Source organism: Lissotriton vulgaris, chromosome 4_1, assembly GCF_964263255.1.
Source record: "Lissotriton vulgaris chromosome 4_1, aLisVul1.2, whole genome shotgun sequence".
NCBI lineage: Eukaryota > Metazoa > Chordata > Amphibia > Caudata > Salamandridae > Lissotriton > Lissotriton vulgaris.
In genome coordinates, this window is record NC_141691.1 from 160,095,116 (window position 1) to 160,112,043 (window position 16,928).

The window sequence follows — 16,928 nt, forward strand, 5'->3', positions numbered from 1 at the left end:
TCCAAGGTAAGACACTATGATAGGGCGGAGCTCAAGAGATGGGAGGCCCATGCCAAAGCCTCTTCACAGCTGAAACTGAACGGGCAAGAGATGCGATGACTTATCCCAGATAACACAGCTAGACAGGAAGCAAGTGATGCCCGGAGGGATTTCCTGCGGTTATAATTGCTTTCAACACTTGTATCCATCACTTTTTTATTGCCAGGTGTTCCCATGGGGTGAACTTTGCTCAGACGTTGATCCTACACCTGTCTGGACCTAGAAACTCTAGCATCAGGCACCGGTGAGATCCAACAAGACGGAAACACAATGTGTTCCAGGGCACGAGGGAGCCATGGGGCCCAAATGCAAGCAAGAAAATTGGACCACCCCTTGTTTGGGAAGTAAAAGGCAACGAAAAACTGGGTGCCTGACTCAGAACCACTTTCTCTGAGCCCAGTGCCACTGTGTTATGATATATAAACCAAGTAGATCTGGTAATATTTCCAAGTGGATTTATTCTTCAAAGGAAGACCTGAACATCTTCATGCCAGACACAGCTGGACCAACTGCTCACTGATGCCACAGGCATGACATCATCTTAGAACCATCTACAATAATATTGTTGCATCAACATTTTGCTAGAGTTTACGTTATACTCCTTCGGGGTCCGAACCAAACTAACCGGCATATAGTGTGGTCCCTTCTGTAATAGCACAGATGAACCAAACAACAGTGCAGAGGAATTACCTAAACATGACATCAAGCAAGTCCATTATTTACGTTTTTCTGTTCAAGATCACAGAGTGGTAGGGCAAAAAGGGTGATACTCGAACCTGATGGGTTAACCAGCATGACTGCAACCTGCACTATGCCCCCTCATTGGAAAGAATGCACTGGCATAAAAAGCAACAGAAATTAAGAGGGTCTTAGAAGAATGCAAGCATCGATGCTGAAAGGGCCCAAGCCAGGTGGGACACTCTCAGTCAGGTCTGGCCTTTAAACACAACGATTCTGCACATTGTAATTTAGGATTAATTGCCCGCTATAGGTGCAAGCTCACAGATCACAGAATAGAAAGGGCTGACAGCAAAATGCTAAAAGAGGAGGAAAGCATATGCCACAAGAATGGACACTTGATAAATGTATGGAAGACACTAAAAATTCAAGAACTACAATTCAATTTTTTTCCCCTTTAAGTGCATCACCCAGGTACATTCATCTAGGGTTTATCTTTACAAAAGCAACTGCCTCTCTAACAAGAACTTTTAGCTGGAGATACTGGTCGCCATTAACCTGCAAGTTGCATTCTGGAGGGGATGGGGTACAACAAATCACAGAATGCAAAGTGCTGATGGCAAAGAGAATGGACTCCGTGTTACAGCGTAGAGCAGGTATGCCACCAAATACAAACCATTGGACACCAGCCCATGGTGAAATCAAAATATTAACAGGCACAGTTCAAACAAGCACTGAGAACCAAATGTCGAGTTATTGATGCGGTAGTTTTCAACTAGGCACAGGAAACGGATACAAAATGTTCACAACATAAAAGTGATCAGTAACAACAAAAAATAAATAAGCTTAAAACGGGAGCTTGTTATAAAGAACCAGTCTTGGTCAGAATAAAGAGGTGCACCCTTTATACTCCGGCATTGATAGATTTCAGAGATAATACAAAATGAGCTAAAAACGTGAGAGGAAAAAGTAGTGCTAGACACGACATGGTAGGGAAACAGATTGTATAAAATCATTAAACAACTTTTAAATCTGGCAATGGCAAAGACCTTTTGATTTTACTAAAATTATATTGATACTATGTTTACTTATAGGAGCTTACAGCCAGCCCTGATCTTCCATTGGCTGTCATTCACATATTTCTTTCACAGACTACATCAAGGAGCAGTGGATCCGCCCCCTTCATCCATTGGTCTATTGTTTTGTCATTCGTATTTCTTCCACCAGCTACAGCACTCGGTCAGCCCCCTTCATCCATTGTCCATCTTCACTGTGAGTTATGGCAATCCCTCTTTTAAAAGGAGCGCATCCACAGACAAAACCGTTCCCTTCACTGCCAAAAAATGCTTTGAGGCCCAAAAAACTGCTTTGCTTCTCGACAGCTCATCCAACAATAACATTTTACAAAACCCATGACAAACTAAAACAAGCACTAACATAGCTAAATGGCTGGCAGCTAATGCCAGACCGACTCCCAGATCATTTAAAGTTTTCTTACAGATTTGGCCTCTGCGTGCTGCTTTTTGCTCCTTTAAAAAGTGTGTTCAAGCAGGAGAGACCGTTTTGCTCCAGCAGTATGCATGCCTGTTGAGATGGTTCTGAACTCTGCGTACAAATGAATTACTTGAGATGCACAGTGAGTACTCTTCAGTCATGTGTATAAATGCAGAGCTAACAAAAACCAGCTGCTACACAGCTCCAAAAACGTTCATTCCACCATCAGCTCCACAATTCTCTTTAAACTTCCCGTCCAAGTGCATGACTCTGACCCCGGGAGTGGGAGGGAGTACTTTAGGCTTTGTGCCCATTCACTCATTGGCCTCTCAAGCAAAGCTAGCAGCAAAGACGCTGTGTATACCAATTAGAGGGCATGTAGCTGTCAACTTCCCTGCTGTCATCTGTGACCCCTACCGCCCCACTTTAGCTAGCCTAGTTTGTGGGCCAACAACACTTCACATTCTGAGCCCAGCGGTTTTGCTTCTCCTATTACACAAGCAGTGCTGATGACAAAAGTTGATATTGTCTAATGGAGCACATTTTCCAGACATGGCTGTTGTCATGAGTCATGTGCATCGCGGTATTGCTAGCCTCAGTGTCCCAATGACTAGTTCTAAATGGCTGACAGAACTGGAAACAAGCCAGTGTTTTCCCATAGCAGCAGTGGCGTGGGACCATCCCGCGACAGCTGGACAAGATCATGTATGCTACAGGGGAACCAGATATTTCCCAGTCCTAACTTTCTATTCACATGGTATTCATTTCAGGATTGTTCAACTATTCAATGTGAACCAAGACTACAACTCCCAGAAATCACTAGATTGTTAAGCAATAGCCCTTGGCTAGAATACGTGATGGGTAAAGACCAGGAGCATCAAGCTTTAATATTTCCCAATTAACTTGCACTTCATCTCATCAAGTGAAAGCCCACGAAATGGCCCACTAAGCCTGACAAACATGTATACGCCGCAGCTCCAGGGGGGATGAAGAGCATGGCACCAGACGCGAAGGCTACTGAAGCAAGTTTCCAACCCCTATGGCATTTTGGGACTTGCAGTCCTGGTTTGGTTCCGTTAAACACGCACACGCTCTACAAATAACAATATGTAAAAGAAAAGCCCAGAACTGGTGCATTGCATCACTGGTGACCTGGAGTCACCTGGAAGCCTTTCGTGAGCCACGTCTCAGCCCTGGAGTGTTCACCCCTTCAAAATGTGTCCGTAGCAGGTGAGGGAAGCGACAAGCCCTCTCCACCAGCTGGGCTCCTCACACCCCACTCGGCCACTCCCCCAATAACACTTCAAAACACTCAAACAGAAAGCAGGGATGAGCTATTTCCAGAGGCGGAGAGGTGGGTTTAGCTCTGAACTTTGCATGTAAATACGAGTTTGAAATCGAGACAGATGCAACCTCTCCAATTCATGCCAAAGCACATCATGTCATACCACTTCACGAGCAGTCCCGGCCTTTTAGCCACAACATTGCATTCTGGGAATCGTAGTTTTGTTTCTTTTAGTTCTAAAACGCTAGCGAATACTGGAAGGACTGGCTGAATGCGTTGCACAGATATCACGGAGACCTCGTTAGAATAACACCACTCCGAAGGTACGTCATAGCACACTGTCATGCACTGCCTATGGAACCACGTCATAGCACACCGTCATGCACTGCCTATGGAACCAATGTATACCGTGCTTGAAAGTGTATTTAAAGCCAGTCTGAACACAGGGACATCAGAACATCAAGTATGTTGGAGGCAGCAGCTTTCACCTCCATTAAAATATACATCTTTTCTCAAACTAGTGCCTAGAAAAATCAATGTTCATTAAATGCACAATGGCTATTAAGTACACAAGTTCCAAAAAATACAAAGAGGACAGGTTTTGAAGAAATATTTCAAGCATCGCACCATCAAACAAAAAGCCGGCGGAGGGGGCTGGGGGCGCACACACAGTCAGCTGGATGGTGCATCTTTGCTCGTTAACGCCTCCCAGCAAGGAAGGCAGACGCCTGGGGAGAAAGGCACTCCATCACCAGGCAGCCTGCCTGCGAGGCTTGGACAAAGACGCGCATCTCCATAAAGAGCCGCTGAGGCGTCCCCACAATGAAGCGACAGCAAGAGCAGGTGTCACAGTTTTGATCCGGAAGAGAGAAAAAAAAACAGGGCTCTGGGGTGGAAGAAACAAAAGGATAAACGGCAACCCGAATGAAAATAAACGCAGACGGATCTAAATTGGGTAACACAAACGGCTAACTAGGTCTTGAGGAAACCAGGAAGTTGTATATAATGTGCTTTATATGTTAAAGGTTTGTGTTAAGGCTCTGCTAGCTGGCAGCGAAAGGGTTACAGGAAATTCTTACCACTAAAAAAAAACCTCTGCAGAAAATGTGTTCTGCTGCTGCGAATAATGTCTGGAACAGAGAGTGGCCTGTTCTCCCTTTGACATGCACACAACATCTGGGCAAGCACTGAATTTTCTGTTCAGACTAGGAGGACCCTGAACACAAACCGAAATATATGTCTCAATCTCGTATCAATAGCATACATCAGTTAATTACAACATCAGTGAATACACACACCGAAAGCCTCCCTGTGAGCCAGCATACATACAGAGAATGTGTACAGTCACAGCAACCCGCAGTGGTACGAGACCGTGATGCCACCTTTAAGAAGAGCAGGGGAGCCGGGAACAAAATCATTTAAATTAAAAAACGATGCTACCAAATTCTGACGACTGTTACATGCTATGCACAAGGAACAGCATCAAAAACCAGCACCAGGCGCCCCCCCCACCACAGGCAAAAGCAGCACACACAATGAGAAACTGACAGCATGGCTGCAAAAAAAATAGAAAAGGCACGCATTTACCTGCCGGCGTCCGTGGCATTACTGCACCATCCGTGCCCCTCCCGAGTCCCGGTGCGCGCGCGCTCGGTGGCCCCCCTCCTCCCCGGCTCAGTCCACCCGCAGGCCCCCCATTCTGGCCCGAGCCCGGCTCCCGACCTCCAATGCGAGCATCAGCAGCAGCAGCGCGGATGCTGCCTCGCTGCCTCCTCGCTGTTCCCTAGCCCATGATGTCACCGCTTCCCTCTCGCGCTGATTGGCCGGCCGGCTGCAGATAATAATACTGCTAATAGCCCCGTGTGGGCTGGCGCAGGCCGGCCGTCGGCTCGGAGCAGGAAGTGCGGAAAAAAACACTCGGAGGGGACTGGAGAGGGAGGGAAAAAGGGTCGGGGGCTGCACAGGACCTAAGTGTGCAAGACTAGTGAAACAGGCCGCCTTGTGTCCCATCTCAGGGTGAGGGGGGCTGGAAACACGAGCCCGGAGGCAGGCCCGCCTCGGGGCGCAGCTGTCTGACAGGCAGGGGCACCGCAGAATGTTGGAGTCCTGGGTGGGTGTGTGTCAGTCTGTGTGTGACAAGAGGAGGCACGGTGCATGGGTGCAGACAGCCTCGGCCGGACATTTGCAAACACACCACATGAACGAGGGCTCCCGCCTGACGCGCAGGGAACTTGTCAGCAGGGTGCTAAACCTCCTGCAGAATTTAAACGAGCCAGGAACACAACCCTATCTCCAGAGATCCGAGCCTTTGCAACTGTCACTGAGTTCACCTGCACCAATATTTTAGTGTTTCTTTTAACACTGTCACGCTACCTTTGAATATATTTCGTGGCAGAAATAACTAGACGAGAATTATTCAACTGTTTAAAACTGCACTCCCGTGTGGCCGTTTCTGTCAGCATGCCAATTAATCGCAATCGGGCACGAGTGATGTCATAGATGTTGGCGTGTGCAGTAAATCATGTGCCAAAATTAAGGTGTGTTCTAATACTCATTTCCGTTTCCCCAGGTCAAGGAGCGCCCTGTCATATGTCACACCTTCGCCGAACCCCAGCACTTTGGAGTACAACACTTTGCATGATGGAACCTGAAGTACTAGACCCATAATGGGAGGGCTTTAAGTGGACCGGGTCCTGCCGGTGCTCAGAACCTGCAGTTCTAAAAAATCAGGTAATGAGAGGGGTCCCTATCAGGCTTTCCATTTTTGCCCTTGCCATCAGGGAGACAAAAATATCTCAACTCTGCAGCAGTGCTACCCTTCACTTCTTTGATGTCACTTCAAATAGACTCGTTATTGTTCTTTCATAGTCCCATCATGCATTTTCAATGTTATATACAACAAAGCCATAGTTGGTGCTTACTGATCATATGCAACTAACAACCATTGACAAAGCCAATAGTCCTGGCTTGAACTAGGTGCAATGCAGCTTGTTGTATTTTATATCTGGATGGAGACAGAAGCAGCAAAATACCAGTCCGGTGGCATACTATGCTAAGCACAACTTTTTATCTTGCATGTTTTTAAGCCATGCCCTTAATTACATTGGCCATGCCCCTTTGAGCGAACCAGCCCTCCCAGTTTTTTTATCCGACTTAAAGCCCTGCATAATGGGAAGCTTTGAACTAGACGGACATACCTCCCACATCGTAGCAAAGACCTGGATCAGCAACCCCACGCACCTCCCGACCATCACCTCACTTTCGGAATTCTAAATGGCCCCCGAGATATGACCCCCAGAAGGTAGGCGACCTTTGACCCCGCTTGCAACTGACGACGAAGCACGTGGGGCTCTGCCGCCAGTTGCAATTATGCCCCCGGGGTGGGTCAGGTCCCAGGGGCTACCCCAGGAGGTAGCAAAGTCGGGGGGCCAGGAGCCCACCCTGGCTCTCGGTTATGTGGGAGGAGGGGAAGCGCCATTGCGCTCCCCGGGTGAAAATGTGCGCAAGGGGCCTGGGACCCCAACCCCGTCCCCAAAGATGAAGAGGAGCTGGGGGTGGGGAGCGCTGAAGCGCCCCCGCAAAGAGGTCTGAAGGGGCCCGGGACGCCATCCCAGGGCCCCGAAGGAAAGCCGGTGAGCGCCTTTGCGCTCCCTGTGAAGATTTCCCCGGGTGGGGTTGGGGGGGGGGGGGTAGGAGCGCACCATGGCCCCCAGCGAAGCCAGACTAGACTGGGAGTGGCCCGTGATCCCACCCCCGGGCCCCGAAGTGCAGAGAAGGTAGGGGAGTGCCGCCACACTCATTTAAAAGATAAAAATATTACCTATTTTTATAAATTGGTGTTAGATTTTTATTTTGAGTTGTGTCTTAATTATTTACTGAAATTGTGTTTTTAAATGCTTTACATACCTGTCTTTGAAGTTAAGCCTGTCTGCTCGCAGCCACGTTCCCAAGGGCTGAGCTTAGGAATAATTTTCTAAGACCTATGCTGGGTCCTATCATGTGTTAGTAGCCTTATTGCCAGTGTCAAACCTACATTTGCCCCTACCAATAACCCACTTTCCAACAGCCTCCATGACAGTGGGTCATCCTTCCGATATTATGAACATTATTAGTGGCACTGGTAGAATATGGCCTTTGCTTGGTACATTGTGGCATTTTCGGTTATATTCTGGACAACTCTACCATCAGAGTGGCCCATCATTGACACAGTGTGAAGATTCTTAGCCACATTATAGCTTTCTCTATGATGAGCAATGATCTATAAAGCGCAACAGATGCTCCAAAGAGTGTCCTGGCGCTCAAACTCACAGGCAAGAAGTTAGACATGAGCAAAAAGCCATGTTTTCTACTTTTTCTTAAATATCTGTTCAGACCCTGCAAGGGGAAGGCCAAGAGGAAGTTTATTCCAAGAAGAAGGTCCCAGAAAGGAAAAAGAGCAGCCACCTTTCCTGGACCAATCGTTCCTTGGCAAGTCTGCCAAGGCAAGACTGGAGGAACGGAGTCCTCTAGTGGGCGAGTTAAAATGAATTCTTGATACAAGATACTTATGGTCTACATGATGTCAGGCTCTAAAAGTCAGTACATGGGTCTTGAACAGAATCCGTATCTTAACTGGCAGCCAGTGGAAGGAATGGAGATGCGCATAGGCCGAAGTTCTACCATAATATGGTTTGATACTTGACATTTTCCCTGCATCAGTGTGGCTATCTCTTGTCTAATAGTGGAGCATCCCTAACATATTGTGGGTATTCCCGGAAACATGCTGGTTAGCCCAAGCATAAAAGTGCTCCATCAATGAGATGTGTGCCCAGTCATTAACATATCCAAGGCACTCTTGGCAATATTTACGCTATCACTTGAATACTAGTGGGTCCATAATCATTATGAGCATTCCTAAACATATTGGGACATCTGCCACAACAGTGGCCCATTAGTGACATGTTTTGAGCAATATCAGTGACATTATTACAAATCATTGCATGTTAGCCCTCCCATGACATTTTGAGGGTATGCTTGACAAGTTCCTGACAAACCCTGTCATAATGGTTGTCCATCCATGGCGTAATGTGGACATTAATGCGAACATGCCTGCTATTCCTGGCAAAATAGTGGTCCATGCTTGACATATTCTTGGTATTCTTTGCAAGACTCTACCTATCGCTTGCACAATGGTGCCCTTCTTCTTCCATGTATTGTCCGTATTTTGGACAAACCAGGCTATCCTTGTCATAATTGTGGCCCATCCTTAACCTAATGTGATCATTCTTGTCAACATCCTGGCTATCCTTGTCATTATGATGCCCTTCTGTGACATACTGACAGGCTTCTTTACAACTTTCTGGCTCTATCTTGCCTCATAATCACTCTCCTTGGCATATCAGGATAACTCTAGCTATCATTTGCATGTTAGTGGGCATTCTTGGCAGCATTCTGCTTAACCCTGTAATGGTAATTGTAATGGCTGATCCCTGACATATCAAGGCCTAGTCAGAAACTGCCTTTTATAGTACTTTAGTAATACGACCATAGCACTACTAAAGTACTACAAAATGCTGTTCACAAACCCATTAATTGAAATCTTCACCTCTCCTATCTTTTCTAAGAGGAAATCCTCAAGTATATGCATTTACTACTTAGGGGTCGATTACGCTGCCGTCCAGAAAGGCTCCGAATGGGATTCGGCTTCGGCAAATCCGATTCAGAACCTATGTTTTCGATTAAATCGGACACCTTTCCAGACGACCAATTATGATGCAAGGAAACCAGGCAGGCTGTCTGAGTCGGTTCCGAACGGCATTCGCACAGATTGAGTCATTCGGAGCCGATTCGTACAGCTCTATGGACACGGTTTCTGAAGAAGCGATTATGATGACCGATTCGGACAGCCATTCCGATTCGGTTTGCCCGACACGAAACGGCTGCCGAAATCTCACTTAGGGGGCCCATAGCAGGCCCCCCTTCATCCTGAGGTCTCCAGTTGGGGCCTATGGGGTACCCTAAGCATGGCGAATTTGCGATCCGCGAATTTGTGGATTTGCGAATTCGCGATCCGCAAAATTCGCGAATTTGTGCGAATTTGCGGATTTTTTTATTTTTGCGTGTTTGCGGGTGTTCGCGGGGCGCTTTGCGTGTTGGCGTTTTTTTTTTGCCTGGTTAAGCACTGCCACCTTCTCGTTTTTTATGCCCTTCTGCCCTCTGTACCACTCGTTTCTGTGCCCTTCTGCCCTCTGCCCCACTCATTTTTTGTCCCCTTCTGCCCTCTGTCCCACTTTTGTGCCCTTCTGTCCTCTGCCCCACTTAGAATGGTGCCGACAAGCTGCCAGCGCAATTCTAAAATAGCTACAAAGAGCTTCAACAGGAAGCACTAATAGATAAAGTAAAGCAAGTGCTCGAGTTGAAGGTCAAAATAAGTTACACAATCATTAATCACCCCAAGTTTGGGGTGATTAATGATTGTGTAACTGAATTTGAGCTTCAACTCGAGCACCTGCTTTACTTTATCTATTAGAGCTTTCCTGTTGAAGCTGGCTTTTGTAACTATTTTGAATGGCTCTGGCAGCTTGCCGGCGCCATTCTAAAAGAGTTACAAAAGTCAGCTTGAACTTTTGACCCAATCCGTTCTGCTCGTGGATTTTGCGGGAAATTCGCGAATCTCGCGGATTGCGAATTTACCGAAAATCCGAAAAATCCGCGAGTGGAACGGATTTTCCACCCATGCTTAGGGTACCCATGGGACCCCCCTGTTAAACCATGCACAGTGTGGCAGGCACCATGGAGTACCCGTCACAGGATGCATGGTTTTCCTCAACAACTCCTTTTTTCGATGGGAGCCTGTGTTCACGTGCGGAACACAGGCTCCAATTGAAGTCAATTGGAATCCGACCGAACGATTTTGGGAAGCATCGTAATTGGTCGGTTGGACTCGCAGAACCCGATTTGTTCAAAAAAGATTCCAAAACTGAATCGGTCAGAAGAGTTTCCTAACGAGATCGTAATCAGCTCCTAAGTAGTAAATGTCAGAGGTACCAGGGAAATCGCTGGAGGAAGGGCCATACCTTTTACTAAATTGGAGGAGCTTAAGGGGGAGTAAAGATTAGCTTGGGGAAGGCTGGGGAGAGTTTTAGGGGGGACATGCACCCACGGACAAAAGAGTAAGACTGTTGATATGCTCAAAATACACTTATAAAGTACTCCAACCAAAAAAGGTAAACAACAGTAGTAAATGACTCCAGTTTAGAGGTGGAGTAAGTTCAGCACCACACATGTCTAACCCCTGGTACTATCTGTAACACCCTCCATTATAAAAGAGGTCGGGTCTGAAAATAAACCCCATGGGAAATAATGTTAAATAAACTACATTATTTAAAATATCACTAAGTATACTTTAATATAAATCTATGAATTAAAAAAACTTTTTTCAACTTATAAATAAATGTAAAATGTATTCTTTAATAAAATACAATTATACTTCTTTTAATTACTTCTATGGAACATTTGTAAAAATTGTTAATGCATAATACAAAGTGTTAATTTTTACTTTAGGTGGAAATTTATTTTCTAATTTAAACGTAAGATTTTTTTGTATTTAATATATTTAAACTAATTATATATACATTAACATTTAATATACAAATATTTTTACTATTTTTAAATTAAATAAACATTTTTACTGTCCCTATACTTTACTATTCGAAGACTACATAGTAGAGATGGGAATCTCCTTATTGTAAAGTATAGGGAAAATATAAAAAAGTTGATCAAACTTTATAATAAATTAGTAACATTATTTCTTTATAATAAATTAGTAAAAATATTGCTATGTTAAATATTAATGTGCATAAATATGTGTTTTAAATGTTGAACAAAATGAAAAATGCTACAGCACTATTGACGTACCTCTACATTAAATTCAAATTATTTTCATGATTTCTAAATTATATAATAAATCCCCACCTTAATTCGATATTTTTATATGCATTAATAATGATTACATTTGATTTATAAAATTAAAGGTAGCTTAATTATATTCTATCATAACATCAATGTAACCTTAGTTTATAAATTAAAAAACGGTGGTTAAAATGTTTTATAATTAAATAATATTTGTTTTTTTTTTAATTTGTTTTTACAATGAATTAAATAAAAAAACTTTTATAATAATTTAATTTAATTTAACATTATTTCTTATAGAGTTTGAATGTAAGTCTCTACCGACACTATTTTCTATGGCAGGGTGTTGCAGTACTGGTGGCTGGCCATGTGTGGTGCTGAACTTCCCACAATTCGCCAACCACTAGTAAAGTACAGTACAGTAGTAATTTACACTTACACTCTTAAGCCTGTCTCCAGCCCATTTTCAAGGGGGTGGAGGTGTGTAAGTCTACCTTTTTGAGTAACTTTACACACCGATTTTGTGAGTAGCCAAAAGTAGTAAAGTTACTCAAAAGTGTAAGAGTTTTGCATGTGTAAATTACTCACAAGTGTAAGTTACCTTTGTGAATAGCCCCAGTTGTGTCCACTCATAGCAGCATTCCCTCTATCTTGGTTTAATGGTGATTAAAATCCCTGCAGTAAAATTAACATTGCTTTAGTTTGACGATGATGATAAATGAGCTTAAAATATTGCCTTTGTGGCTGGATTGCCTGTGAGTACTTCGTGAAAATGATTAGCTGTTATTTTGGAACCAAACATGTATTTACTAAAATAAACTTTGTGTGTTTCAGGGCAAAAACACAGTTTTATTTTTATCAACAGGAAAACATTATTTTTAGCGAGCTGAGCTTTAAAATGAAATTTTATATTTTATTCTGAAATTACAATTTTTTCAGAATTTCCAAAACCTGTTTAAAGCTATTATTTGAGTGATAATCCATACTGAGTTTTGGTTTATTTCAGAATTTGGTTTCCTGGTAACAAGTTACATTTATGGCTATCCCATAATAGATAACTGTTAGCTGTTCAATAGGGTCCAATATTATATTGAGGGCTGCTGCTGATATCATAAATCACAAAGCTGAAGGCAGATAGGATTGTAACCATCTCCAGATCCTTGAAACGGCTAAAGAGGATCATATTACTCACGTTACTAATTAGTACTTTTTTTATATCACATATTTATTTTGAGGTAGTTAGCTTGAAAAGTTTATTTTCTTCAAAGTGCCGCTAAAAACAGGCACTGATTGGAAGTAGAATGTTTAGGTCTTTTTTACCTCAGGAATACATTGTAATTAATCAATCTACAATGGTGTGGATCAGTGGATTTAAAGTGATTCTGTAGCTACAGTATTTAACCCATCATGATACTTTCTTCATTTGCCACATAATTTGCATATTTCGCATACATTATTTTCAGCTCAAATGAATTAAATAATAATGTCGGAGAACGTTGTGCAAGATTTTGACAATTTTGCTGCATTGTTTGGTCCCATTGCAGCACAATCTTAATAGTAGCGACAGTGGTAAAGCTAAACAGATTGGCTTGGGGTTTGCCTTAAACAAGGCTGCTTACTGGCACCCCTTTTGTTTTCCTTATATACGACTGACCTCCCTGCGGCCGTGTCTGCCAGTGAGGGGATTGCACCGATGATAGGAGGGACTCCAATATCCTGTCTGATGTATGCAGATGATGTTTTGTTGCTTGACTTGACCCCTACTGGTCTTGCAAACCGGCTACAGGCTCTCCAGGCCTTCGCTGGGGAGCATTACATGAAGATCAATATTAATAAAAGTAAAGTGATGTGTATAGCGGGTAAGAAGAAGTGCCGCTCGACAAACTTTGGTTGGGCTATTGGAGGGCATAGATTGGAGGTCGTAACTTCCTATACCTTTTTGGGGAAAATATTCTCGGCCAATATGAGCGAGAAACTCCATATAGAGCATTGCTCCCGCAAAGCTCTTGCCCATGGAAATGGGTTAAAGTCCCTATACCAGGCAACGGGGAAAAGACACTTTGCTAGCCTCCTAGAAGTGTTTAGAGCAAAAATCCCCGCAACCATCTTGTACGGTATTGAATTAATAGAGGTAAAAAACTGGGACTTTTGCCACAAGATTGAGGGGAAACTCTTAAGATCCCTCTCGACTCTTAACAATGCTTGCCCACTGGCCGCCTGCAGGCTGGACTTTGGACTCAGGAGTTCCTGGGTTCAGGGTCTGTGCGCCTTAATAAGATGGGTGGCCAGTTTGGCCAGAGCGAGAGATTGTACCCTGCGAGTTCTACTCAAAAACGAACTATTGGGCAATTTTAAGGAGTTCTCTAAACTCGTAAGCAATTTTAGAAGGGCTGTGAAGATACTTAAACTTGATGAAAGTGCTCTCTTCTCCTATTCTCCCACGCAGTTAAAGCATGTCCCTAAGGAGGCCTCGTGGGAGTTTTGTTTCCTCTCTGACAAAAAATCAGTTGGTGACAAAAGGAACGCGGAGCCGCTCGTCTCCTCTTATAGGTTGAAACAGCCACAACCTTATACCCTATGGAATCTACCACATGGGATACGTAGGTTTTGGTTTTTATTACGCTATGATTTAATCCCACTTAATATATTGCTATCCAAATGGTATGGCACTTCTGCCTTGTGCAATTTATGTAAACTGAACAACCAGGACTGTATGCATGTATTATTGATTTGTCCTATGTTACGTAATTTGCGCAACCGATGGCTAAAAGTAATCTGTCTCCGCCTTAGCATTGTCACTTTAAAAGATTTTCTTCATGCACTTTATTGCCCTCCAAACGAAATGTTCTGTTCTTATATTTTTAACTTTTTTAAAGGATTTTTAGCTATTTATTAATTGTACTGGAAAAACTGCGTCTGTCCGGCCTTGTTGGATTGATTGTTGGTTGTATAGCTATTGCGGATCGAATATTGTGTTTTTTAAACTCTTGTATCTTCTGTGTTTGTGTTGCTTTGTATTGCATATGCTTATGTGGCCCTCTTTGAGAGCCAAAACATAATAAATAAATTTGAATTTGGGGTTTGTCACTGTGATCATGACATCTATATTTCATAGCAAGCAGGGAAATATTTTCTCCATTTCAAAGGGAAATATGTTTGCCATTTCACAGTTTCATGTGACATATATGTTTTTACACATAAAAGTACTTACCATGTATCATAAATGCATAGTTCTGGTTCAGCCACACTTTATCTATCTATCTATCTATCTATCTATCTATCTATCTATCTATCTATCTATCTATCTATCTATCTATCTATATATCTATCTATCTATCTATCTATCTATCTATCTATCTGTCTATCTGTCTATCTATTCTTATATATATATCTATCTTGTTACTGAAATAAAAAAGTAACTGTATAGTTAGGTGTGATAAAAATATCTGTTTGTGTTTAAAAACAAAACGTAGAAATTCGCTAAAATACCAAAGGTTAAACTAACGTTAGAAGTATGTGAAATGTCAGTGACAACATAACATTTTGAACAAAAAAAATACAGAAATTCACCAGTTATAGTTAGCATAACTAACTATAACTTGAGCCAACGCCATGCACTGCTTATGACCTGACATGTTACTTCACGCATGACATGTTCTATGACATCATTTATGACATCACTGATGAAATCTCAAATGAAATAATTGATGACATCACTGATTACATTATCCAGTGAGTGTGCTATTTTAAAAAAAAATGTTTACACAATGGAATTTAACTGCCATATTACTTTTCTACCTAATTTTGTATAGCATGTGTCCAGCTAATCGTGTGCTTACAAATCGCATGTGCTCCTAAGACAACTTAAGTGTGTAGAGGTATTGAACACTTTATAAATCTTTGTTTAGAAGACTAAGACTGTGTGCAGGCGACAGTTGACGACTTGTGTTCAGCATGTTCCACACAAGTTTTACAGCTCTGCAGAAAAAGTTTTCAACAAGGCAAAGATTATTTGTAAAACATATTAATTATTGTAAGCAGCCTTGAGTTATTAGACAGAATCGTCTCAGCATGACAATGTCTACATAACATAGAAGACTGTGTGCCCAAGGTACTAATTTATGTCTATGTACATGTGCTGTTTTGCTTCAGAAGATGGGTTATCTGTAAAGTTTTCATCACAATATGAAGGCTGCAGGTAGAATGATCCTTACACCTTCAGACTTTGGTTATTTTAAGTGAATAGTCACTTTCTGGATACGTTTACATAGAATGCACACTGTTCCTTGTGCATACTTCTTAATACTCTGTAGTGTATTTCTCATGAGAGGTTCAATGTCTGCAAATAGGGTGGTACAGAGTAAACTCTCTCCATACAGTAAAGTGTTGTGTGCTTATCTAGGATCCTGATCGATACTGTGACCTTATGCCCCTATTCGGCTATAAATCCATTTATTCCCTATATTGGCATAACCGTTCAAGTACAATATTCAGAAAGTCATCTCTGGCCTCACACGAACAGAGCCACATTCCAGAATAGTTTTCTCTGCCACTTCCTTTGCAACCGATTAGTGCAATGACAGAGCAGAAGTCACTATCTGAGATTCCTAGATTAACACTCCGAGTTCTTCAACAAGATAAAAACTCAGCAAACCTGGAAATCCCCGCTTGCTGTGTTTTGATTAGTAATAGAACTCTAATGAGCAACTGATAGCGATCACTGCCTAGTGACATCTTTAATTGACGTCTTATGTCCAGCAAACTTGCGTCAAACCAGGTACCTGCCAGGTATAAATATTACCAACGTTGCCTTAAGCAAATGCTGTGTTGCTGCTACCGTTGTTAGCTGTGGTTCGCTGAAGCTAGCACCCTGTTGCCCGTCGCCTGAAGCTGCTGTTATGCTCAAGATATCATAGCTGCTATCGCTACTGCTATCGCTGCTAACTGGCGAACGATGGTGTGGTGAACTTAGGAGCTGAACAGCCGTCCCTCTGCGAAGAGCCCAGCAGATGCCAGCTGCCCGCGGACGCTGTCCCCCCTCCTTCTCCTCCTCAACGCGCTGAAGAGAGACGCTGGCTTTCTCCTGCCGAGAAATCCAGCTCCAGCGTTTCTGGTCTACCCTTGCGGGTGACTGGGATACCGAGTTTCCCTGAAGGAGATACCAGACCTCCATCATTCTATTCAGAGGTATGGTGTTGACTAAACCCTTAGTGAGAATTCTTGAAGCAAACCTTGGCAAAACCAACTTAACTTAAAGCTACTTACTTACTCCCCTCCCACGTATTAGGCTTAGGTCCGGTACACTGGGGTAGGCGTAGTTAGAAGCACCAGTTGAGTATTTTAGCCTAATGTATATATGAATGTATATATGTTTTATTACTTTTAAACCATTGTATGGCTAAGAAACCATATCAATGCTTTTACACTATTATCTCGCAATACTTATCTTACTGTACGTACTTTTTATAATAACAAGTCTTGCAATTGTGGCAATTCATTTCTCTTGTACGAGAAGAAAGACTGTTCAATAAATGTTAACCCT

The 16,928-nt window shown here is 42.9% G+C and overlaps 1 protein-coding gene across 2 annotated transcripts in view; it reads right to left on the reverse strand.

Moving 5' to 3' along the window:
- The window catches only part of PAK3 (p21 (RAC1) activated kinase 3), a 355,050-nt gene extending 349,737 nt beyond the window's left edge, over window positions 1–5,313 (reverse strand). For both annotated transcript variants that reach the window (XM_086918440.1, XM_086918439.1), the window contains exon 1: window positions 5,084–5,313. The gene's annotated coding sequence lies outside the window, so the exon portion shown is untranslated. The remainder of the gene's footprint in view (window positions 1–5,083) is intronic.
- Window positions 5,314–16,928: the final 11,615 nt, after the last annotated feature.